At 43.7% G+C, this 26,242-nt stretch overlaps 1 long non-coding RNA gene and 1 pseudogene across 1 annotated transcript in view; one reads left to right on the top strand and one right to left on the bottom strand.

The window, feature by feature from the left end:
* The window catches only part of LOC139823859 (uncharacterized), a 315,960-nt gene that overhangs the window by 33,603 nt on the left and 256,115 nt on the right, over window positions 1-26,242 (bottom strand). The gene's annotated exons all lie outside the window — the stretch shown is intronic.
* LOC139823884 (uncharacterized) lies at window positions 9,257-25,753 on the top strand (annotated as a pseudogene).

Below are 26,242 nucleotides of genomic sequence, written 5' to 3'. Positions count from 1 at the left end.
CAGAGAATGAAGGTGAAATATGCTACTCAGGTTTTAAGTGCCACTATGTCAGCTGGTTTTAAAACATATATAAGTTTAAGCGTATTACCTGCCAAAGCTACATTTACAGCAGAGTCTCTAGATCGTCTTAACAAATTATTCGATATTTTAAATGCTTCTACGCTTTATAATAGTAATCCTAACAAAACAGCTTTTACAAATTCAAATGAACAAAATCTTTTTTTAAATGACACATTATCTTTTCTTCAACGTATAAAAGTAATTAATAAAGCTGGAAAAGATATCACACGTTCAATAACATCAATTAAATGTTGGATTATTACAATTAAATCATTACTTGAATTGTGGAAAGAATTAGCTCAATCTCAGAGTCCTATAAAATTTTTATTTACAAGACGGTTTAATCAAGATGCTTTGGAAAATTTCTTTGGTGCTGTTCGTACTCAACATGGCAACGCTTTTAATCCTACTCCAATACAATTTTATTATTCATTTAGAAAATTATTTTGTGTAAATTTTTGTCAGGTTAATACAGGAAATTGCGAAATAGATAAAGATGAAATATTAGTAAAATGTACAAACTTTCGTGAAACACATGTGCTTGAAATCCAGACTGCGATTGATAACAATATTTCTGTTAATAAGGAAATAGATAATTACGAATATCGCAATATGCCAATAGTGGAAGAAAATGCATTTACTTATATTTGTGGATATTTATTAAAACGTTGTTTCGTAAAGCATACATGTGAAACATGTAAATTACTTTTAGAAAAAAATAGTGATATAAATACCTTAAAATTATATAGTTACTTTAAAGCATATAATAATACAAAAAATGCGTTTGGTCGTTTGCTTATTCCAAGTTCTATATTCAAACGGTATATTAAAGAATTGCATACAAAATTTTTTGAAAATTTTTCTATTATTAAACAACCTAACGTAGTGCGAACTTTTATAAATATTCTTTCAAAAATAGAGTTTTCTCATTCATGTTCAAATTTTCCGATAAATTATTTAGTTAAACTTTATATTAGAGTTCGTATATTTTATACTTTGAAATTTATTAACCGCGACTTTAAAGAACAAAGGAAACATAATAAAAAAATAACAATTTTACAACACAAATAAAAATTTATTAATTTTTATAATATTAAGCTTTTAAATTAATTATTGTTAATATTAATTATGTATTGTTAATACTAATTATATTATATAATGCATTTCAAAATTTATATTTTACTTCCAATGTAAATAAAGTGTGTATTTTTTACTTACAATGTAAAAAATGTGTATTATTTACTTAAAATATGAATAAAATGTGTCGGGACATTTTTGCTTCAAATATTTAATTAATATAATGTTTCTTATATTTTTTTCATTTCTTATATAATTATCACAACCGGTTTCAATTATTCAAATAAAGCGCGCATGTATTTTTTACTTATGTACGTGTGTTGTGACATTTTTGCTTCGAATATTTAATTAATATATTTCTTATATTTTTTTCACTTCTTATATAATTATCAAGAGGTTTCTAGTAAGCGGTTCAAATAAAACACGATCAGGCAATCAACATCATGGCGGACGTTTGCCACGAAGAACAATAGATCCGACGTGGAGTGAACCTACTGTTCTTACTTATACTGTGATATAAGAGCCTCCTTGGAAAGGTTCCTGCCCTGCCAGGCTATAGTGGCCGGGGACTTCAATGCGAAGTCGGCATTGTGGGGTTCCCCGGTCACCGATGGCAAGGGCAGGAGACTAGAGAACTGGGCGGCGGGCCTCGGATTAATTATTTTAAATACGGGGAACGTCCAGACCTGCGTAAGACATCGGGGGGGGGGGGGTCGATTGTCGATTTGACGTGGGCGACCCCCTCCGTCGCGCGCAAGGTCAGAGAATGGCGGGTGGCCGAGGAGATCGAGTCCATCTCGGACCACCTATTCATTGAGCTGGACCTCCCGGCCACCCCCCCCCCCGGAGGTCCGGGCCTGCTGCAGGGAGGCGGAACAACGCTTTCCTCGTTGGGCCCACAGGAGGATAAACGCCGACATGCTACGGAGACGTCCATCCACGCCTCCCTGTGGGTCGACGACTTCACCGCTTTAGTGGCTGAAGAAGACGTGGATGGGGCAGCGAGTTGGATTGGGAACGTCATGCACGCGGCGTGTGACGCCAGTATGCCCCGGTCCAAGCCCCATCCACGCAAGGCGGCGTATTGATGGACGGAGGAGCTCGCCATGCTAAGGCGCTCCTCCGTCCAGGCGAGGCGTCGCTGGCTAAAAGCCAGGAGAACTGGGCGACAGCGACGATTGGAGGCAGCGGGAATGGAGTACTGCGCCGTCAAGCAGCTCTATTCCAACGCCATTAAACGGGCCAAGGACCGCGCATGGCAGGAGCTTTTGGAAGCCCTGGATGACGATCCGTGGGGGCGCCCATATAAGTTAGTTCTCAATAAGCTAAGAACCTGGGCGCCCCCGACTACGAAGGCCATGGACCCCAAATTCCTAGAGGAGGTTGTAGGGACACTCTTCCCGGATGACGTAGAAGAGAGAATGTTCGGGGGTCCCGCTCCACTTACAGGAGTGGAAAGAGAAGTTCGGGCTCGACATAGACGACCTGAGGGAGGCCGCCAAGCGGATCAAGTCAGGGAAGGCTCCGGGGCCAGACAGAGTTCCTGGAAAGGCGTGGGTCCTGACAACCGGGGAGCTGGCCGAACGCCTGTGCGAGATCTTTACCAGGTGTCTTAAACACGGCCGGTTCCCCCGGCCCTGGAAGACGGCTCGTCTGGTCCTTATCCCAAAACCGGACAAGCCTACCGACCAACCATCGACTTACAGGCCGATATGCCTGTTGGACGATATCGGGAAACTTTTCGAGAGGATCCTCGCTGACCGAATCGTCCAGCACCTGTCCCGGACCGGGCTTGACCTATCGCAGGCCCAGTTTGGCTTCCGGGAGGGCAGATCGACTGTGGATGCGATTGAACGCATTCGGGCCCTCTTGGAGGCAGCGATGGAGGCCGGCAGGGTAGTGTTGGGCGTTAGCTTTGACGTTGCTAACGCCTTTAACTCCCTGCCATGGCCAATAATAAGGAGGGCGCTCCTATACCATAGAGTCCCTCCTTATCTCACAGCGGTGGTCTATGATTACCTCCGGGACAGGAGGCTGTTATATACCGACCGTGATGGGGTCGTAAAGGTCAGGTTGGTCGTGCGGGGGGTTCCACAGGGGTCAGTACTTGGCCCGCTTCTGTGGAACCTGGAGTATGATTACCTCCTCCGGATCGCCCTCCTCCCAGGATGTTGGTTGAACGGTTTCGCCGATGATACCTTCCTGGGAGTCGAGGGCGACACTTGGGACGAGGCCCTAAGAAAGGCGAACGTTGCGGTGAGGGCGGTGGTGGCTACAATGCGCGAGATGGGCCTTAGGGTGGCTCCCCAGAAGACGCAGGCTGTGTTCTTTTATCCCGCGGTTGGAAAAATCTGCGATCGGCGCGGCCGATATGTTAGCAGGAAGCGCGGGAGACCACCCGCGGCCCATATAAACGTGGAGGGCACCCGTGTCGTTGTGAGGGCCAGCATGAAGGTGCTGGGCCTCTGGCTGGATAGCAACTAGAGCTTCGGCGAGCATTTCACTCGCCTTACTCCCAGAGCCACTGGTGTGGCCAATAGCCTGGCCAGGCTTATGCCTAACCTGGGAGGGGCGAGTGGTCGCGCTCGCCGATTATACGCCGCGACCGTGCAGGCAGTGACGTTATACGGCGCCCCAGTTTGGGCGTCGGTAACGGAGAGGTCACGACCGATCCAGGCGAAGCTAGGCCGGATCCAGCGTGTCGTGGCCCTCCGAGTGTCGAGGTCATACTGCACGGTCTTGCATCCGGCGGCTACGGCCCTGGCAGGACTCCCCCCATTGGTGCTTGCAGCCCGGCAATATGCCGTGGTACACAGACGTGTAAGAGCGCTGCAAGCGGGGGGAGCTGGTATTAACCTGCCCAGAGCGCGTGTAGCAATTAGGCTCCAGGAGAAGATGGCCCTAGTGGAGAGGTGGAAGAACTACCTCGAAGACCCCACCCTCTTCGGGAGAAGGACCATCGATGCCATCCGACCCTGCTTGGCGGACTGGCTAAGCAGTCGGCGATACGGGCTGTCGTATCATTCTGTACAGGTGCTCACCGGACATGGATGCTTCGGCGGGTACCTGTGCAGAATAGAGAAGGAAGCCACCACGGCTTGCCATCACTGCGACGGGGAAAAGGACACGGCACAGCACACGCTGGAGAGTTGTCCAGCGTGGAGTGTGCAGCGCCGTGTCCTGGTTGACGCTATAGAGCAGGATCTCTCCCTTTCGGCGGTTGTGGCGGCAATCGTCGGGGGGGGAGAAGAGAAATGGAGGGCATTCCTGGCCTTTTGTGGCCAGGTAATGTCCTCCAAGGAGGAGGCAGAAAGGATTCGACGGGGGAGGCGGCACCGCCTTAGCCTCCCCATCGAAGAACTCCTTCTCAACCCGATATCTTCGGCGGGCCGGAGGGAAATGGTAGAGGGCTCGTCCCGTGCCCTACCCTTCCCCCGCCAACCACAGTTGCCATTGACGGTGGCCAGTACCGCATGAATTGCGATAAGAGAGGTGCTGCACCTCCAGGCCCTGCGCCCGACGAACGAGGGGGTTTGGAGGATGGGGGTTCGATGTACCGGCTGGTGAACGGACACCGAACTAAACTCCCAACAACATCAGGAGGAGTGGCGGTGTGGGTGGTGCCTGCGCCCGCCACTATTAGATCAAAGGCTCTTCAAGCCACCGAGCCTTAGGCTCAGAGGTATAGGCCCATCGGGCCTGGCGTCGGGGGTGCTCCGGAAGTAGTAATAACAAGTTCCCGGTCACCCCCAATAGGCGCAGAGACAGGCACTCATGGGGTTTTAGTGAGTAGGTTGCGTTCGCCACCTACGTGACGGACGTGGAATCCCACATTCCCCTTGCTCCTCTCACCAGGGTCGTGGTGGATGGCGTCTCTGTGGAGGTTAGGGCCCAGATCAAGTACCTGGGCCTCACCGTAGATGGGCGATGGAGCTTCGGCGAGCACATAGCTCGTCTTGCTCCCCGCATCGAGGGGGTCGTGGCCTCCCTGGAGAGACTTCTGCCCAACGTGGGTGATCCGGGGGGTCGCGCCCGTCGACTATTCGCGGGGGTGGTGAGTTCCACCGCCCTCTATGGGGCGCCCATATGGGCGGGGAGGGTCACCGCCAATCGCACGCTGTGCAAAGAACTGCGCAGCGTGCAGCGGCAGGTGGCCCTCCGGGTAGCGCGGTGCTACCGCACCGTGTCGTACGAGGCGGCCACGGTCCTCGCGGGCCTTCCGCCTCTGGAGCTAGTCGCGGAATCGTACGCGTTTGTGTACGAGCGCATGCGCCAGCTCCATGCGGAGGCAAGGGGTAGAGGTGACGTGCTCGCCTCTAGCGTGCGCGGTGCGCTAAAGGCACGCGCCGAACAGGCCATGCTCGCGAGGTGGGCGGAGCAATTGACCGCCCCAGGGCTGTCTAATCGGACAGTGGGGGCGGTCGCTCCGCTCCTTCGCGAGTGGCTCGAGCGGTCAAGGGGGGGGTCTCCTTCCGGATGGCACAGATGCTCACCGGGCATGGTTGCTTTGGTGACTACCTGTGTTGGATCCGGAGGGACCCCACCCCGCAGTGTCAGCACTGCGGAGATAAGCTGGACACGGCCCAGCATACGCTTGCCGTGTGTCCGGCGTGGGGAACTGAGCGCGCGGCGCTCGAGGCCCAAATAGGGCAGGCCTCTCCCTCCCGGCGATCGTGAGAGCGATGCTGGGGGGAGGCGAACTGGAGGGCCTTTGCTTCCTTCTGTGAGGTCGTCATCTCACAGAAGGAGCAGGCTGAGCGGGAGCGCAGGGGGAGGTACCCGCGGCAGGGCGCCAGCCGCCGCCGCCACAACCTCCCCCACAACCGTCTTTTAGAGGCGGTAAAGTGGCAACGGGGTAAGTGGGGGGCCCCCGGGTGATGGGCGTGATGGCAATCGCGCCCGCCCGGGACCCCTACCGAGCCAATAGAAGGGGCGGGAGACCTCCGGACGGTGGGCGCGGTGCAAACCGCGCCCGCCCGGGGCCCCCGCGTAAACCGCGCACGGATCGCGCAACGCATCTGCGCGACTACGTGGCGTTGCTACAGCGTCGCGGAGAGAGCGGATGACGGGGAGGTGGGGCGGGCGCTTAACCGGGTTTAAAAGCCGTGCGTAGCGGCTCCCGGCTCCATAGACCGACGGAGTACACCGTCGGTTCCGCCCGCCCCACCATCCCCCTGTGATAGCATCCGGATATGAGAGAGGGCTGTCGCCCGTGATGCGTGCGCATGGCGCGCACCAGCGCCGCGCACGTGGCACCACGGGCATCGGCCGGGGAGAGGGAGGGAATGTGGAGTGGGGATAGTGCTCCACTTCCCTGATGCCTCCCAGGAGTTAGGCGACGGAGTCGGAAGTGGTGTCCCCGACCCGTCGCGGAGTAGGAAGGATTCCTAAAAAATATTGGGACTGTGGGGGGGAAAGGTACTTCCCGATTGGGATACCGTCTTTTCATCTCCAGGGATTAACGGCGCGGGGGGTGCCCGGAAGCATGCTGCTCAGCAATTCCCGAGCACCCTCCAGCTAAGTGCCAGAGGTGAACACCCGCAGGGGTTTTAGTTGGTAGGCCCGCATACGGGAGAGTCCCACATAACCCCGGCCCTAACCCGGGGCTGGGGTATGCGTAAAGCATTTCCCCTGCGATAAAAAAAGGGAGGCCGATTGTCAGGCGAGTCGCGCTGTGGTGGGAGCGGCGCGACGCCTCGCGCTCGTCTTCAGCGGGGCTCGGCTCCTGTCGGCGTTCGTCGGGTAGGCCCCGGTGCCGCGTCTAGCCCGCGCACACGGGGCATGTGGGGTATTTAAAAATATGGGCGCACCGCGCTTTTGTCTTCGCCCGACTGATAGTCGGGCGGTTTCAAGAAGGATGCACCGTTACAATGCATCCCTATTCGTTAATATATCCTATATAAAGTATATGGCGGGAGGGGGGTAATGACGCGCTTTAAATAGTTAAATACAAAATATCTGGTTTAATAAAAATCACAACTTTAAAATAATACATTCAATTTTAATTATTTATTGGATTCATATTAAGATCTAACATAAGGTTGCCAACAAAGCTATATTTTTGTCAGCAACTTTGTCGCTGTCGCTATCGCTATCGCTATTGCTATTGCCTATTGTACAAGAGGCTTAAGATTGCCGGGAAAATCAACTTAAATAAGGTGATTTATCAAAATGACTATTTAGCATTGGGAAATATGCATAATAACCGGAAAATGTGATTAATTCTTCTTTGTTAATCATTTTGACCGAACAAATTGGGAATTATGCATATTGCCCGGCCATTATGCATAATTCCCAATTAATCAAATTGCCCGTAACATATATATTTTATATATATCAAGAGACACGGTAGTGTCTCGCGCCAAGTACACGCGGAGCGAGACCGACCGTGACTCTTTTACGCGACGCGACGAGTTGCGAGTACTCGAGATGTTGAGATCTCATATAACGAGTGAACGGATCAAGTTCTAAGTAGGCTTGATCGATAGCTTGGGTCGATTTACAAATAAAAGTGTTTTTATTTTTCCGCTACGTGCCCTACGAACGGAGATATTGCGACGCAAAGTCCAAATGTGAAAATTTTATATTAAGATACGTTTACGTCGTCGTCGTCTCTCAATATGTCATATATATATATATATCAGAGAAATGTAACTTTCATTACTTTCAACGGTAGATGGCTCTTTCTTGTTTCCCGATAAGTAGCGCGCGCATTATTATCGATCTAGTAGGTAAATTAGGTCGATAGACTTATCGGTCAGGAGGAAGATTTCTATTTAGGTAAATTAGGTATTATCAATCCAGCGAGTAAATCCATTCGAGTCGATATATCGATATATGTATGTTGTACGTGTGCGTGTGCGTACTGCGCTTAGTGCAGTCAGTGCGTTCAACGCGCTGTCAGTCAGTTATTATAACCTAGAAATAATGACGATCGTGACCGTCGCCGCGTGATAGATAGTGAAATATATATTGACGGCAGGGAGTTGATACCGAGAAGATCAAGGAGCCCCCTAATTATTTAGAATACACGCTGCACCTCGAATATCAATAAAATTATGCTCATTCGACGCGTTTTGACACAAAACCAATGGATCTGGCAGCAAAATGCGGCGGTCTGTCCTGCGAAGCGAGATATTTAGCGTTAAAGTTGACGACTCTCAGGTTAAGAATCCGATGTGATGTAGCGACCATGAACATGCCCCGCGGCCACATGCGCATGCTCCGTGGTCACCTGCGCAGCGACGTACTTTAACGCTCAACTTCGGATCGTTATTTACAATCTCCAAATCTACTAATGTCGTATTCAGTTAAGCAAATACATAAGGGTGCATCCCGATGGAGAAAGAATAGCGGAACGGAACAGTAACGGAAAAGAGATATGGTGGGGGGTTAACCAATCAGAGTAGTTCCGTTTCAATTCCGTTCCGTGTTATAGTGAGTGGGTTCCCCATGGCACGGAGCTGTTACGGAACGGAAAAGAAACAGAAAAATTTATAACCCTGTTGAAAAAATCACGTAACTCTGTAACATAACAAAATCATGTAACTGTGTGACGTAACAGAGATACGTAATTTGCTACGTATCAGTTTCGGACGTTTTGTTACGTAACAAAATCATGTATCTCTGTCACGTAATGAAATCACGTACTTTTTCCTAAATGCAGGATTTCTCTTTTTTAGTATTATTTTGAGTTTCAGTGTTAAATTGTAGTGTCATTTCAACTAACTCTTCTGCACGAGTTTTCTACTAAAAATTGCTTTCATGTAAATCAAGTCAAAATTGTCCTATAAATAATACAAACTCAGTTAACTCGGTTTTGCGGACAGTAATCTTTAATTTTATGATTTATTTGACCAATAAATTAAGTATATTAAATGTAGTATTTATGGTACTTATAATATATATATTTTACAATATGCATATGAGTTTGAAGTTTGCACCGCTGGAATACAGCGAACAAATCTCAAACCTTTATTATTATTTTATTAGGACAATTTTGACTTGATTTACATGAAAGCAATTTTTAGTAGAAAACTCATGCAGAAGAGTTAGTTGAAATGACACTACAATTTAACACTGAAACTCAAAATAATACTAAAAAAGAGAAATCCTGCATTTAGGAAAAAGTACGTGATTTCATTACGTGACAGAGATACATGATTTTGTTACGTAACAAAACGTCCGAAACTGATACGTAGCAAATTACGTATCTCTGTTACGTCACACAGTTACATGATTTTGTTATGTTACAGAGTTACGTGATTTTTTTCAACAGGGAACCTATCCTGTCAAAAGCAGTTCGCGAATAATAAGTGCTTGGCAGTAAATCGATCGCTTTTTTTGCAAATAAAGAGCAATATGTCGTCATTGGTAGGTATTATATGTGAAAATAAAATATATATGTTAATATGTTAATGCTAATTAACATGTATGTGATATATTTGATTAATTACTAGAAATTCAAATGTGGATATTGTCGCTGGGTTGTTTGATTTGACAAAAACGGGCAAATTTCACATCATCCTTGCTTAGCAAATCATACAGAATTAATAATGAATAAAGATCGAAATCTCTTTATAAATGGTATGCATATTTGTGTACAAGAGAGGCAATATATATATATTTAATAAATTATTTTATTTTTTTAAATAAAATTGTCATTCAATATAACTAATAATGGTTAGAATATGTAACTGTAAGTATTACATAAATTTGTTGTAAGACTAAACCTGAACTTTTTAGATTCTGTAGAAACACACGTCGAGAATGAGAATAATCAAAACAGCACTGCCTGTGTAGATGATAATAATCTTATTCCTGTCATCAATGACAATTCTACGTCACTGTCTCCAGTCTCTCCGGCATCATCAAAATCAAGAAGTATAAATTTCAGCGTTTATTATGTGCAACTTTTATATTAGCCAATAAATAATGATTTATATGCTTGCCAATAAATAATTTATATACTTCTTTGTTGCAGAAAGAAAGAGAATTGATTTAGAGAAATATGACGAAGTTTATGAAGATGAGTATGACGGTATATCAGAGTCTCCAATCCTTACTAATATTATAGAAAATAAATACTCCAAAAAAAGGATTATATTTATAAGAAAACTATTATTAATAAATAAGGTAAACGAATGGAAAAAAACACAATTAAGTTGGCTCAAAAAAATACGAAGAAGACAATTGCTTAAACTTTTCTTACTGTATCAATTCTTAAAAAAGAAAGAAAAGAAGAAAGAAAACAAACCAAAACTTTGGGTTCGATCAATATTTACTGAAGAAAGAAGACATCGTCAAGGAGACAGCAACAATTTGTAACGTTCGCGTTTTCTCGCTCGGAATTCGCTCGCCAGGCCAGGGTGAGAAAACGTGGAGACACTGGTTAGTTTTACATAAAGTTATTTATTCACACTATCTACAATACAGTTTGATGGAGGGCGTGAGTGTCAATGTGTGTGTGTGTGTGTGTGTTGCTCCGCTGAGCCACAGTGTACGTGTGCCGGGTTGAGGCGCGGTCGGATAGAGACGGACTCGCGGACAGGCGCGGAGGCGCGGTTGCCTGACGGGTTCGCGGGCAAGTACGGAGGCACGGTTGCCTTGCGGATTCGTGGGCAAGTAGGTCGGTCAGGAGCTCAGTCGGGAGCGCCCAACATAGCGGCCCGTACACCGGGAGCGCCCGGCTTGAAGACGGGAGCGCCCGTCTTCCGTACGGCGGAGGGGGTCGGGAGCGCCCGACCCAGAGGCAGGAAAGGGTGTGACCGAACGATACATAATCGGGCCACGGGGTACGCTATTTTGTCCTCTGAGTCATCGGTCGCCACTCGGTTTAACCTTTGAGTACCGAGAAGGTAGGTATTCGTAATGAAAACAAACCAAAATGCGAACAATTTGTTTAAACAATTTTAATTTTTCAATCCCGCCACAACCTAGTAAGCATCGCCTGCCTAGTAAGCATCGCCTGTGCTCTGGATACCGCTAGGTATGACCTCGATCGGCCAGCCAGGGATGCCTGTCATCCGGACAGCTGCTTGATCAGGTATGTTTATACTTATATCTCCTTAACCCTTTCACTTTTCAGGTTCCCGCCACAGCTGCCTCCTCTGGGATGCTCTGCCAGTCACCTCCACTATCTATCATTCATCTACCTCATCCGTGGAACCATGATAGCCGGACAACCGCTTGATCGGCTAAGTCCCAACATTAGTATAAGTAAAACGCTATTAATTCTCTTTTATTTTCAGGTTTCGTCGACGGATTCCTCGTCACCATTGCCGATGTCATGAATCACCGCTGCTCACCGATGTCCAGGATCACCGCGTCTGGGAGCTAGCCGGACAACCAGGTAAGTATGAGAACTGTCCGCGTAACTATAACTAATATCGCTTTTTTTCAGGTTTCCGCCACGGTTTCCTCATCAATGGCCTCCTCTAAAGTAGAATCTGTGATGACCTTGAAGATCGGTCCACGCTATCACCAAGATGGCCGGACAGCCGCTTGTTCAGGTAAGTTATTGATATTTTCGTATATAATTTTGCAAATAATTATTGCTTTTATTTTAACTCTTGTTGCACAATGATGGTGGTTCACAATTACTGATTGCCGCACAAGATGGCGGTCGCACGTCTCGCAAAGTGCGATTTCACGATTCAGGTACGCGAGAACCCATACGCCTTTCGTATCGGCGTCACGTAACGCTGTTAGCGGGCGTTCCCGTTTGTTTCGGACACTGCAATAAGCTTATAATTCGTATTCCGTTTCGCGTTCGCGTTATTAACTACGATACGCCGGGACATACGCGCGAGAAGATAGCTACCGTTCGAGCGCCCACGAGAGACTGCCTCGAGGAATATTGCTCTCTCGGGCTCCCTACCACCGAAGTTTTACCCCCACCATGGGGTCTCGGCCGCTTTCTCCTCGCGTTACAATAGATGTTTACGCGTTTCGGCTCACCAGGTGTGCGCCAGATGTTCGCGATGGAAATTTCCGCCGCCAGTACACTATTTACGCCGCGCTTAATTAGCTCCCGGGTAGCAGTATTTCAGCTTTTTGATTCTTGGACTTTTGACGGCGCCGACCTGTGCGCAGGGTCTCTCTGGCTCCCCTAATGCCGATTCCGGGTCGACTTCCTGGAGAAGACGTCCAGGTCGCGTTCTAGATGTCCGCCAATGGCGGCGACCTATCTGCCTACTCTTTCGGTCCCTACTAACCGTATTCCGGCCTGACTTCCCGTAGCCGACGTCCAGAATCCTCGGTTACCCGGACTGTCCGGACAACCCCCCGTTAGGATGATCGGATCTCGACCGCGATTCGTTCCTCGGGTGTACTAGGTATCCCCGAGGACGCAGTTTGAGTCTCGTTCCACTACGACCCTTGGTTCGGTAGTTCACTATTGTCCGGCGAACTATGTGTCTGGATAACCAGATTTTACTCGCGATCGATTCCTAGGCCCTGTCTGTCCTCCCGGAGTGCGCAGTTTCGATCCTAGTCTGTTCCGACGCTTGGTTCGCTATTTCGCACCTGTCCGGTAAACCCTCTGTTTATCTGGGGTTTATCTACATCCCCTGATTGCGCAGATTCGGTCCCGTCACGCTACGACGATCGGTTCGCGATATCGCTCGTTGTCCGGCAAACCGTGTGTTTGCGCGATCGGATTGCGTTTGCGATAGTCTCCAGAGGTCGGTGAGGCCTTCCTCTGGTAGCAGTTTCCGCCGTTTAGCGCTGCGTCACCGCGTTCGCGTTTTTGCCGGTTGTCCGGCAAACCTGGGGTTTGCGCGATCGGATCGCGTTCGCGATAGTTTCCAGGGGTCGGTGAGGCCTCCCTCTGGTGGCAGTTTCTGCCTTTCGGCGCTACAGCGCCCCGTTCATGTTTTTCGCCGGTTGTCCGGCAAACCCCATGTTTGCGCGATCGGGTCGTGCTGGTTTTTCGTGGGTTCCCCTTTTGGGGATCCCGAGAGTCGGCAGTTCGGTTCTCAATCGCATGGCACGCGCGTTACCTGTACTACGCGCCCGCGCTCTGAAGATTGTGTGTGGCTCGACCATACATCATCTCGGTGCAACTCCGATCCACGCACCTATCAAAATAAACTCAACTCTGTGCTCTCATGGTCGGGCCGGGCACTGCCGTGCCAAAGAAACTAAAATAAACCAAAACTGTGGATCGCGAAAAGGAAAAAACGCTTATCTACTAATCGAGCCGCTGCTCGGCGACCGCTGTCGCATATCTTATCGGTAATAGCGCCGGACGGGTGTAATCAATGACTTTATTAAAATAAAAGATAAAAGGGCTTCCTCGACTCCGTCCTCGGAACGCTCGCGCAACTTAAAACTAGTTGGGGATGTCCCCCTCGTCAGCAGAATCGCCTTCCCCGCTGGATGGGCTGACGAATTCATCCTCAGGCTCCTCCCAGGGCTGGCTCGGCAATGCGGTGATGGTCACCGTATCGGTGACGGTGACCCGGGTCATCTCGATGCGGTAGGCGCAGTCAAACGCCTCGGCAGCGCGCCTGATAGACTCCATCTCGGCGGGAGAGCCCCATTGGCGCGCGTCTCCCGCCAAGTGCGCGGAGTGATGCGCCAGCTGGCGATTAATCATCGGCGACGGTGTGCTCTGCCGGCTGCGCATGCCCATCTGCCGCGGCTGCGGCGTCGCTCGTCGCTCCGCTCGCCTCAGCTCCTCGGGCGACAGTCGGGTAATCACAACCCGGGGCTGGCTCAGGAGTTGCGCGCGCACCGTTTTAGTGCACGGCTTCAAGGGCAGGTAATACCAACCGGGAGCACCTAGCTGGGGAGGCCCGTACCCTGGGAGCGCCCAGGTGAGAACGGGAGCACCCGTTCTCTGTACGGAGGAAGTCGTTGGGAGCGCCCAACGTGGTGAAGCGGTCTCGGAGAGAGGTCGTGTCGGGAACAGGAGTCGGACAGGACTGGTGACTCGAGTCGGCTTGAGTCCCCTATTTATACCCCGAGTGCGGGCGGTGGGGGCTGTCCCACCGCTGGGGCTGCCCCACCGCTCGGCCGCCCCACCGCTCGGGCACAGGAGCGCACGCTGAACATGTGCTTGGTGGCCGCCAGGGCCGTAGCGCTAGTGACGAATACGCGTATCGTCACAAATTTAATTAACAAAATGGCAGATTATGATTCTTTGAAATATTTGGAATATTTGCGGATGACTAAGGAATCCTTTGACAAATTATTGGAGTTGAATCAAGAATCACAAAACAACATGTTGTAAGAACTCCAATATCGTCGTCTATGCGACTACAAATCTGTTTACGTTATTTAGCCTCAAGTGACACAATGCATTCGATTTCTTTCGCCTTTCGAGTTGGATTGAATACAGTTTCAAAAATAGTAGCAGAAACTTATGAAGCTATTTGGGACAAAGAAAAAGTTTTTCCTGAAATAACAGAAAATTTGTGGATCCAAAAAGCAAAGGAATTTGAACTTTTGTGGGATTTTCTTAACTGTATTGGAGCAATTGACGGAAAACATGTGCAAATACAAGTAATGTGTCTTATATTTGTATATTATAATATAAAGTATTTCCTTGCTTCTGTAACTTATTTTTAACTTTATATTTCAGGCTCCACCTAAAAGTGGTTCCACATTTTATAATTATAAAAATATGCACAGTATTGTACTTATGGCACTTGCGGACGCCAATTGCTGTTTTACAGTAGTTGACATTGGAGCTGAAGGAAGACGGAGTGACGGAGGTATATTACAAGATAGTGTACTTAGACATCTATTAGAAGAGAAACGTTTAAATATACCAAGAGCGAGGTCAATTTCAGACAAAGGTCCTGAGTTACCTTATGTTATAATAGGTAATGAAGCTTTTGGATTAACTAGTTATATGTTACGCCCATATCCACGAAAAAATAATTTAAACATAGAAAAGAAAGTATTTAACTATCGACTAAGTCGTGCTCGAAGAACGGTAGAATGCGCTTTTGGCATTTTAACTTCGAGATGGAGAATTTTTCGGAGACCTATAGCAACATCTGTTTTGAATGCTATATCTATTGTTAAAGCTACAGTTTGTTTGCATAATTTTTTAATGATAAATGATTTTACACTTCCTAAAATAAATAGAACATATGCTGTAAACATTCATGTAAGGGATACATATAAACATTTACCGGGATACATTCAAAATTTACCAATTCCTACGACTGGAGATGATACGTTACGTGGAAGTACTGTTCGCGATCGGTTTACGGAATATTTTTGCACTTTTGGAGCTGTTAGACAACAATGAGAAAAAGCGAACAAAAATAATTTTTAAAAGTTAAATAAATAATAAACAAGTACAATTTTTTGTAAAATATGTTTTTTTTCGTAAAACTTATCCTTTTATCCACATATCCTGTCTTACTAACAATACAGCTTACAATAGTACTGTCAGTGTTGTATCAGATAGGTAAACATAGCTTGCCAAAGAATATTGTAAAAGAAATAAAAATATAAAGCAGTAACTATTAAGTAAACTTTATTATATTTAAACTCTCTGTTATATATGTATAAACTTCCACTTTATTATATATTATATAAAATATTATTTAAATTTTCACTTTATTATAACATCTACTTTATAATATACCCAGTAAGCAAAATGATAGCAGTCTGTCGGCAGATTGGCAACAGATTTAATCAAAACGTGTCAGCAGACTGATTCAACTGCGTCCGCATTTAGATCATGTTCTGCCAACAAAGTCTGCTGACAGGCAATGTAAGCAGATTGCCAACAGAAACAGCGCAGAGCCTGCATACAAAACCTGGCAGCAGATTGGCAGTAAAAACCGAGCAGAGCCTGCGCGCTCGACCTGAGAACAGATTGGCAGCAAAAACCAAGCAGACTTTATCCATACCCATACAGCACAAAATATTTTTTAGAAAGATTAAAATAATTTACAAAAATATTTTTTAAATGTTTTTATGTCCGCCAGATTATGTCAGAAAAATATTTTCGAGAATATTTTTAAAAGATTGCAAATAAATATATACAATAATATTTGTAAAATCTTTCTATCAAAAATATTGCTTCAAAAAATAAAATATATACGTTTAACCTAATCAGCAATAATTGTTTCGTTTGAAAATTTTTTTAATATTTAAAAAATATACATTACACACAATATACTTTACATCTTACTTTAGAAAATATTATTTTGCATATCTATATCATTGCAGCAATTTTGGTTGAGCCTTGCGTTGTATTGCTGACAAAGATATGTCTCAGGGATGTTATGATTTTGCTTCGCAGGAGGCCTTCTTATATTAGCCCTCAACTGAAATTTACTTACGAGTTAGTCTTACCATTATGCGCCGCTTAGTAGCGTCGTTGCAAACTATCACGGAAAGGATCTGTTCGGTTTTTGCTGCCACTCTGTTCTCAAGTCATACGCGCAGGCTCTGCTCGATCTTTGTTGTCAATCTGCTGCCAAGTATGTGTGCAGGCTCTGCGCGGTTTCTGCTGCCAATCTGCTCACATTGCCTGTCAGCAGGCTCTGTCGCATTTCTGGCTACAGTTTGACAACATCATCTGATAGAGCAGTTCCGCGTGCAATTTGTTGCCTTTCTGATACCAAAAATTTAATGCAGACTCTGCTTGGAATCTGCTGTAGGCGGAGAGCTGGCGTTAAAAAACTGCAAGAGTTTTGTAATGGCTGATTTTTTCACATAACGTTATATTGCGGGTGTACATGAGTCAGCACCCATTCGCAAGGTCAGGTACTGGGACACCTGGCGCCGGCGCGCTTTGAAATAGGTCAAATTATTAAGTGCGATAAAAGTGTTTTGTAATGGCTCAAATTTTGTGAGAAACTAATAAATAATATAAAAAATCGTTAGAAAGTGGTCAGACCGCACAGTTATGGGACGCAGCGAGTCAGCACCTCGCATAAGTGGTCGCAATAATTAGGTCAGTAAAACTGTTTTGAAATAACTGAAAATTTAGAAACTATTAATTTATTGCGTATAATGAAGGAAGAAAACGGTCAGACTTCAGTTTAATGGGACTGACGCAGTCAGCAGTCGTTTGAAGTGCGAAGATCAAGCGCGCGCGGCTGCTCCAAGCGCGTAGTAATTTGTTTATAATTAAATTCTATTTGTATTTAATAAAATGATTGAAAAATTTTCAACTAAATCATGATTGAAATTGTTATTTTTTACGTTGTTTTCCTTTTCTGCTTTGAAAAGGACGGTTAGATAGTTTGAACAGAGCGTCGGTATTTGGCGTCAGTCTTAAGGCGAAAATAAACGACGCGTGACTCGGCAAGTCTGGCTCAAAAAAATGACAAATAAAGCTCGTACAGCATGACAACCGGCGCGGGGCGGCGCTAGATTCGCGAATTAACGCGCCGTAAGAACAATCAAAGTTTGAAATAAGACAAATTGACGAGCTTGTACGAGCTGCGCGAGGCTCGCCAAGTCACGCGTCGTTTATTTTCGCTCCGACGCTCTGTTCAAACCATCTAACCATCCTTTTCAAAGCAGAAAAGGAAAACAACGTAAAAAATAACAATTTCAATCATGATTTAGTTGAAAATCTTTCAATCATTTTATTAAATACAAATGGAATTTAACTATAAGCAAATCACTACGCGCTTGGAGCAGCCGCGCGCGCTTGATCTTCGCACTTCAAACGACTGCTGACTGCGTCAGTCCCATTAAACTGAAGTCTGACCGTTTTCTTCTTTCATTATACGCAATAATTTAATAGTTTCTAAATTTTCAGTTATTTCAAAACAGTTTTACTGACCTAATTATTGCGACCACTTATGCAAGGTGCTGACTCGCTGCGTCCCATAACTGTGCGGTCTGACCACTTTCTAACGGTTTTTTATATTATTTATTAGTTTCTCACAAAATTTGAACCATTACAAAACACTTTTATTGCACTTAATAATTTGACCTATTTCAAAGCGCGCCGGCGCCAGGTGTCCCAGTACCTGACCTTGCGAGTGGGTGCTGACTCATGTACACCCGCAATATAACGTTATGTGAAAAAATCAGCCATTACAAAACTCTTGCAGTTTTTTAACGCCAGCTCTCGGAACATCTTTCTAATAATACTGTTTTAGATAAACAAAATGAAACAAAACAATGCTGTACATACAAGAGAAATCAAAACTAATCAAACATTGCAGTCTATTTGTTACAATACAAACAATACTGTAACAAATAAAAACAAAACCATAAAAACTAAAAAAAAATATTGCACAATATATCACATTGCATCAATCTTTTTGTTATACTGTAAAGATCAGTCTTCTTAATATATTTCTTTATCACGTCCTCTTATTAGGTTTGTTTGTACTTTTTATCTTCTTCTTCAACTTGACATTGAGACCGACGGCTAAAGGCCAATCGGGCTCATTGACGCCGCTCGAAGCCTTGCTGAAAAGCAAAAATGCAATCCAGATGTCCGTAAGGAAGGATGACACTCCAGCCAGGGAGACGACGCGTACGAAGGCCGAGAGAAAGAATACCGACCCTCGTATCCAAACGTCCACTCTTATTTCCAATATAGATCCAGGGAGCGACAAGGAGAACGTCAGTTCAGATGCGGATACCACGATTCCCATCGATGACAGCGATCCTGAAGTTGCGGAGGAACAGCTGATCCAGCCTAGTCAGCGGACGCACGAGGAAGAAGGACTGACAGCTGATTTCCGGAACGAGTAACAAGGTTGGTGATATTCCTGCGAACAGAGAATATCGATACAATCTGTAATGCCATATGTTAGCAGTGTCAGTGACGAGATATTCGTCATCTATATAATTTTGGCACTGTTATTGCTATTAAATATTATTTTATTATTTTATTTTGTTTTGTCAAGTAAAGACAGAGGTTATAGTAACCTATATATTAATATCGCACTGCCAAACGAGCAGATGTGACGTTTATCAGTTAATTTAAAGAATATTTTGTTTACTTATCTCTTTGACAACGATTTACTCGGTAAATTTTAAAAGTAACTCTTCCAAACGGGTTATCTTATATAAATACATATATATATTTGCGTAATGTAATATAAACGTAGATATAAGTTTTGTGATACGCCCAAGTGCGAATAACTTTGTTAGATTAGCAACCATTGCGTGACTGAGTCATCTGACCTAAAATCAGCTGATAACGCTAAAGTTTCCAGTGGTAAAAGTTTACAATAACTTACACAGCTCGGATTACTTTGACCTTGACATATGTTGTCAAAGACACAATACTGAGTAACTTTTCCTTATAACTTAATCGGCGGTCCCTTTTTATTAAAAAGTTATTTACAAAAAAAAGTTTGGCGACCTCACCGATTTCAATGACCTTGATATATGTTGTCAAGGTCATGACCCCGAGTGACCTTCAGAAGGTTTTAGCCGTTGTTCGTTATTCGTTAAAAAGTTATTAACAAAAAAAGTTTGGAAAATACGTAGGTTAGATGACGCGCTTTACAAGTATTTAACTGTTTAAAGCGCGTCACTAATCTACATAGGTTAGATGACGCGCTTTAACAGTATTTAATTGTTTAAAGCGCGTCAACTAACCCATGCGTAAACTATTTCGGGGCTACCGCACCTCCCCCGATAGCAGGGGGGGGGATGTGGGTGAACCTCGGTTCGCGTGAAAAGTGTATGCGTGAACTATTTCGGAGCTACCGCACCTCCCCCGAAAGCAGGGGGGGTGTGGGTGAACCTCGGTTCGCGTGAAAAGTGTATGCGTGAACTATTTCGACATATATATTAGTCATTTATGCCTTCCAATACTCAAAATAGCTGCTATATTTTTCAAACTTTTTTTGTTTATAACTTTTTAATAAGCAGCGACCGCCGACTAAGTTATAAGGAAAAGTTACTCAGTATTATGTCCTTGACAACATATGTCAAGGTCAAAGTAATTCGAGCTGTGTAAGTTATTGTAAACTTTTACCGTTTTTTCTCATAAAAAGTCAATATTTCAACATTGCAACACGCGGCAAAAAACTTTAACGTAGAAGCAACACGCTGCTACAAACTTCAAACTCACTTTTTCCTATGAACTTTGTCAATCGTCATGCGAATTGAGTTTAATACATATTGGTAGTTTTGTACTAGCCTAAATAGAACAGCCATACGCTGAAAGTGTGAATTTTAAACTTATTTCAATTCTGGCAACACGCGCGCCGCAGAAAACTTTAAGGCAGAAGCAACACGCCGCTTGAGACTTTAACTCAGAATTTAAGATCAACTCTGTCAATTGTCGCGCGAATCGATTGTTAACCGATTGAATAGTTTAATTAGAGTCTACATAGATTGCCCATGTGCAATATTTGCAGAAATACCTTGTATTTCGATTTAGCAACACGCCGCCGGATACTTTAACTCTAAAGAAACACGCCGCCGGATACTTTAACACAGCCGTTCAAATGAACTTTGCTTTTAACGATATTATTAGCATGAGACAAGTCTCAGAATGTCTATTTGGACTAATTAGAGTCATTTAAACGTAAAAATTATTACTTTTTTCTATTTTACCAACATTGTGGCGAAAATTGAGAATTAGCCTAATGATGCCAAGTTGACCATGGATATGAGTCTCAGTAATTGTTGAATGTAAAGATCTGAAGTGCCTTTCTCAATTTTCTTATTTTTTCTTAACTTTTAAAGTTCAAGGTCGTTTGTCGTGTTAACGATAATTTGACAAGTTTCGCATTACATTTCGATTTCTTGAAACTGTTTAAAAGCATTAGCGTATTAAATACGTTCATTTTACCTGAAATTTTTGAAAAATGGAAAGATTTGATTTGCGTTATGTATATTACATATATTTTATACTTACCGGGATACCTACCTGTTGAATCCTGTTGATGCTTGATTGTCCGAGTGACACCTGAAAATAAAAAGATTAATTACTGCATGAGTGATTACGCGATATTAGATGCAATAAATGTTAATGAGAAGGGAAAAACCGTACTCGATGTAAATGCACGAATGATATTGCGTGATATAAGAAAAAAGGAAACGGGATTCATATATATTCATATATATTTTATTTGAAAAATTTTATTTGACCTAAAAGGTAAATTGAAACATGTAGTCGCATAAAATATTATTTCGTAGCGATTTTCCGTTACGCGAACGTCGGCGGATGCCTGTGACGTAATTCGATACTTCTGAGAATTGTTTACTTCTCGAGAGAATTCCGAGAAGCGCGTTAATTCCAGTCGGCTGCATGTTGAAACGAGATAGCTAGAAAATAGAACTGGCTGCTCATTGGCCCAAGAAGAGGTGGTGGGAATGAACAGCCATCCAGACTATAAAAGGGAGAGAATTTTCATCTCGTGGTTCTTTCCCTGTTATACTGCCATAGCGTGCGTATCTCAAACGTATAATTCGAGTCTAAAACAATTATCGAGCGTGAAAAGTAACGATCGCATACTCGTATATTGGGAAAGATTAGTTCGCGTGAACGCGTTCTTACACGTATCTTTGTTCACTGCGAGCGATAGTTACGCGACAATTTATTGTTAGATATCCTGACTCGTTGCGTGGGATAAGACTCGGCAATAGGCATTGTCGTTAGCCTCGTTCAGTGTACCTTGTACCAAGAATATCAAATATATCTTGTTATTGTTAATACAATACAGATTCAATTTCAATAAATATTCCTCTCCTAATTAACCGAATATATAAATATCTTACGCGACGCGAAAGCGAGTGCGGATCCAGAGGACGAGCCATCGACGTGAAGATAGCTATCTTGGAAGGAGGGAAGCCTAATTGCCAATCCTCACAATTCTTGACGGGCTCGATACGTTCTGTGTCAACGTTTAAAACACAGTGGCGACCGTTTTATTTAATTACAAGTAAGTTTAATCCAATTACAGACCACAAGTTCGGTCACAACATAATCTTGTTAAAAATTCTGTTTCTAACTTACAACGTGATTTATAAGATAATCTATGTAAACCTTCTGCCAAACGTGACACAAATCCATGTATAGGATTTGATTCTGTTTTCTGTGTTACAGCCAAATCGACTGGGAGCCATTTCGCAGCCTTTTTGTGCGAGGTCCTTTCATTGTCTTTGATATGTTCTTTTTTCTGCTTACATTACTCTGTGTTCGTTGCGAGGTGTCATTGCAATAACACTTCGTCCGGAAAAGATTTGGAGAATGTACAGTTAAATATGACTCTGTAAAACAATAATAATTTAATTATTTCCACGCGTTGACATTACGCAATGATAGGTTAGGAAATTTTTCACAACAACGGTACGCTATTAGGTATATTTGCGAACTGAAACAATAAAATTATTGATTATTTACGGAGAGCACACGCCAGGCAAAAAGCAGAAATGCAATTGCTTGCGAAACGGTTAATACCGGTTATGACAGACCGGTATTCCTAACCTCTCGTAATGTCATCGCGAGGTAATAATAATAATTACTAATATACATTACTCACAAAAATTAAGAAAACATTTGAATTTTCTTAAAAACTAGGCAAAATTTGAGCAGCTGTACCTTCGTTAAAAATAAACGAAATTTAAGTTTTAAAAAAGGGTTTCGAAGCTTGAAATCTCTACTTTCAGATGATCACTATTTTTTTTCAGTTTCTGTGAGTTTGGCAATTTTTACATATAGAAAACCCCGAGCTGGACAAAATAAGAAAGAGCATCGGCAAGCCCCCTGCAAAAAATGCCCGTTTTCGGTACCTTGATTTTTGAAACTTTTTTTATGCCAAATGGTTACTTATGATGACCCAATAATTCCTGCAAAATTTTAAGAGGAGCATACGCCCCGTTTAAGAAATATAGGGGGTCAAAGTTGATCATTTTCAATCAAAAAATATAGCAGCTTCACATTTATACTCCAATAATAATGTCCAAAAAATTCAGCCGAAATGGTTCTTTTAAGATTTTTGGCTGCTGATTACAAATCTGAAGTCAGATTTTAAAAATTCAAAATGGCGGATTCAATATGGCGGACGAATTTTTCTTAAATTTATCGGATTCACTTGAAACTCGTTACTCGGGGGTTTTTGGGGTCGCTGATTACGAAATTGAAGTCAGTTTAGAGAAATTCAAAATGGCGGATCCAATATGGCGGACTGATTTTTTCAAAATTCATCGGATTTACTTGAAACTCGTTACTCGGGGGTTTTTGGGGTCGCTGATCACAAATCTAACGGTGAACTAACTTTTAACCAACACTAAATCTTCTTTGTCACTACATTAAATCTACATAGAACTTATTTTGTCCTACAATGGACCTATTTTTCCTTACATTGGACCTATATTCTACCTAGGAGCGGTGAGCATCAAGCGGACTGAGTCTCGTTTTAAACAGTTCGGCCTAGAGTTACGAAACCCTGAAAACAAAAGACAATCAGCAGATCATCATTTCATTAACATTCCATTGTGTTGAGGTGGCCGCCCTGGACGGTCTGCACGATAGCAGCGCTCGGAACGACAGCGCTCGAGACTTGGTTGGATTATTACAACTTGCCTTTGCTGGCTGGATTGTCGATTACATCTTGCCTTTGCTGGCTGGATTATGCATTACATCTTGCCTTCGTTGGTTGGATTATTACAACTTGCCTTTGCTGGCTGGATTATGCATTACATCTTGCCTTCGTTGGTTGGATTATTACAACTTGCCTTTGCTGGCTGGATTGTCGATTACATCTTGCCTTTGCTGGCTGGATTGTCGATTACATCTTGCCTTTGCTGGCTGGATTATGCATTACATCTTGCCTTCGTTGGTTGGATTATTACATCTTGCCTTTGTTGGATATATTGGATCCGCCATTTTGAATTTTTAAAATCTGACTTCAGATTCGTAATCAGCGACCCCCAAAACCCCCGAGTAACGAGTTTCAAGTGAATCCGATGAATTTAAGAAAAATCAGTCCGCCATATTGGATCCGCCATTTTGAATTTTTAAAATCTGACTTCAGATTCGCAATCAGCGACCCCCAAAACCCCCGAGTAACGAGTTTCAAGTGAATCCGATGAATTTAAAAAAAATCAGTCCGCCATATTGGATCCGCCATTTTGAATTTTTAAAATCTGACTTCAGATTCGTAATCAGCAGCCAAAAATCTTAAAAAAGAACCATTTCGGCTGAATTTTTTGGACATTATTATTGGAGTATAAATGTGAAGCTGCTATATTTTTTGATTGGAAATGGTCAACTTTGACCCCCTATATTTCTTAAACGGGGCGTATGCTCCTCTTAAAATTTTGCAGGGATTATTGGGTCATCATAAGTAACCATTTGGCATAAAAAAAGTTTCAAAAATCGAGGTACCAAAAACGGGCATTTTTTGCCGATGCTCTTTTCTTCGTGGTTTTCTATATGTAAAAATTAGCAAACTCACAGAAACTAAAAGAAATGAGTGATCTTCCGAAAGTAGAGATTTCAAGCTTCGAAACCCTTTTTTAAAACATAAATTTCCTTTATTTTTAACGAAGGTACAGCTGCCCAAATTTTGTCTACTTTTCAAGAAAATTCAAGTGTTCCTTTAATTTTTGTGGAGTGTATATAAGTAACAATTTATTATTATGTTTGCAGAGTCATACTTAACTGTAAATTTTCCATATCTTCTTTTCTGGACAACGTGTCCTTGCAATGACCCTTCGTAAGGGAGATGAATTAATGTAATCATAAAGAAGATAAAGGACATATCAGGAACTATTAAATTTATTGTAACTGTCATTTGGAAACAATTCTTCTTGGAGCATTAATTAGATACATCACTATTTCAGTAAGTATCGTTTATTTGAATATGTTTTGAACAAGATAAAAATGCAGTTTGGTGACATTTTTATAGATACTCTCATACAATAGATGTTTCTTATTTTCAGTGACACTTCAATTTCCATCACTTTGGCACAAACAGCGTATCGTGGTATTTTTTGCAAAATCTACGTCAGTGATGTGTGACACACAAGTCTTTTACAATGCAAAGCGCTGATTCTGCATTCTTAAGGCAATACGGTTTGTATACTCATCTTATGAGACCTGATAAACGTTGTATATATAAACTCTAATATTTTATGCTATTTATTAACATTATTCAACATCTATTTCAGATATAATATAACTAAAAGCGGCATATTCTATGCATATGTAAGAGTTTGGAGCAGACCCGTAATCAAGCAGCAAAAAACAATTCATTAACAAAGCACGAGATTCTTTTAAGCAAGAGTATATTGTTATCGTCTCCGCTATCAGAATCCTGTGAAATGTTATGAAAATTTCAACGTTCATTCATTTCTCTTTTTGACTTTCCTGGATATTTTTTACCGTCAAAGCTTTGCTTTACAATTCCATTTACCGAGCAACCATTATCGTCTAGACGACATTTTGCCGGACGCGTCCAACGACGCCCCTACTTCGGAGCGACGTCCCACTATTATCAGACGCATGCTCCGTTCGCAACGTCAGGAGGAGGACAATGACGCGAGATTCGTTTGGAGCAGGAGCGTGGTGATCGTCGATTGGAACGGCGCGGCGCCGCCGACCGAGGCAGTGGCATTTACAGTAGCTGAGGCAGTGGCATTTACAGTAGCGGCAGCAGCGGTGGCAGTTCTATACAGTAGCTGCAGCGTCAGCGGGCCGGAGGAGTAGGAGCGCGCCGCCGTTCTTCCTATAGAGCAAAAGTGTAAATTGACACTTGGCTAATAGGTATATTACGCGCGTTTTACGCGTTTTTTTGTGGCCCACGCACGAGAGATGGGACAGACAACTCCGGCAGATGACGAACGGCTATCGCAGTTAAAATCCAAACGTTCATATATATATATATCAAATTATATATATATATATATATTTACAACGATATAAATTACAATTAAATCTATATATATATGTATATATATATATATGTATATATATTGTTCGGCGCTTGCCTGTATATATTAGATGTCCGTATCATTAGTAATTGTTGTACATATTAGTTGATAAGTTGCGCGTACAATTAACGTACAAAATCGTATTTCGTGATTCGCGCGAGACGTTGGCGGATCGCGACAGATAGCAACACTCGCGCGACTCACCCGACTCGTGCTGCCCGCCCACGGGTGGCCCGCAATTATTTGGAACCATGAGTACTCGCTC

The sequence above is a fragment of the Temnothorax longispinosus genome, unplaced genomic scaffold (assembly GCF_030848805.1).
Source record: "Temnothorax longispinosus isolate EJ_2023e unplaced genomic scaffold, Tlon_JGU_v1 HiC_scaffold_20, whole genome shotgun sequence".
NCBI classification, from domain to species: Eukaryota; Metazoa; Arthropoda; class Insecta; order Hymenoptera; family Formicidae; genus Temnothorax; species Temnothorax longispinosus.
The sequence above is the reverse complement of the archived record's forward strand: the minus strand, read 5'-3'. Positions and strand labels throughout refer to the sequence as shown.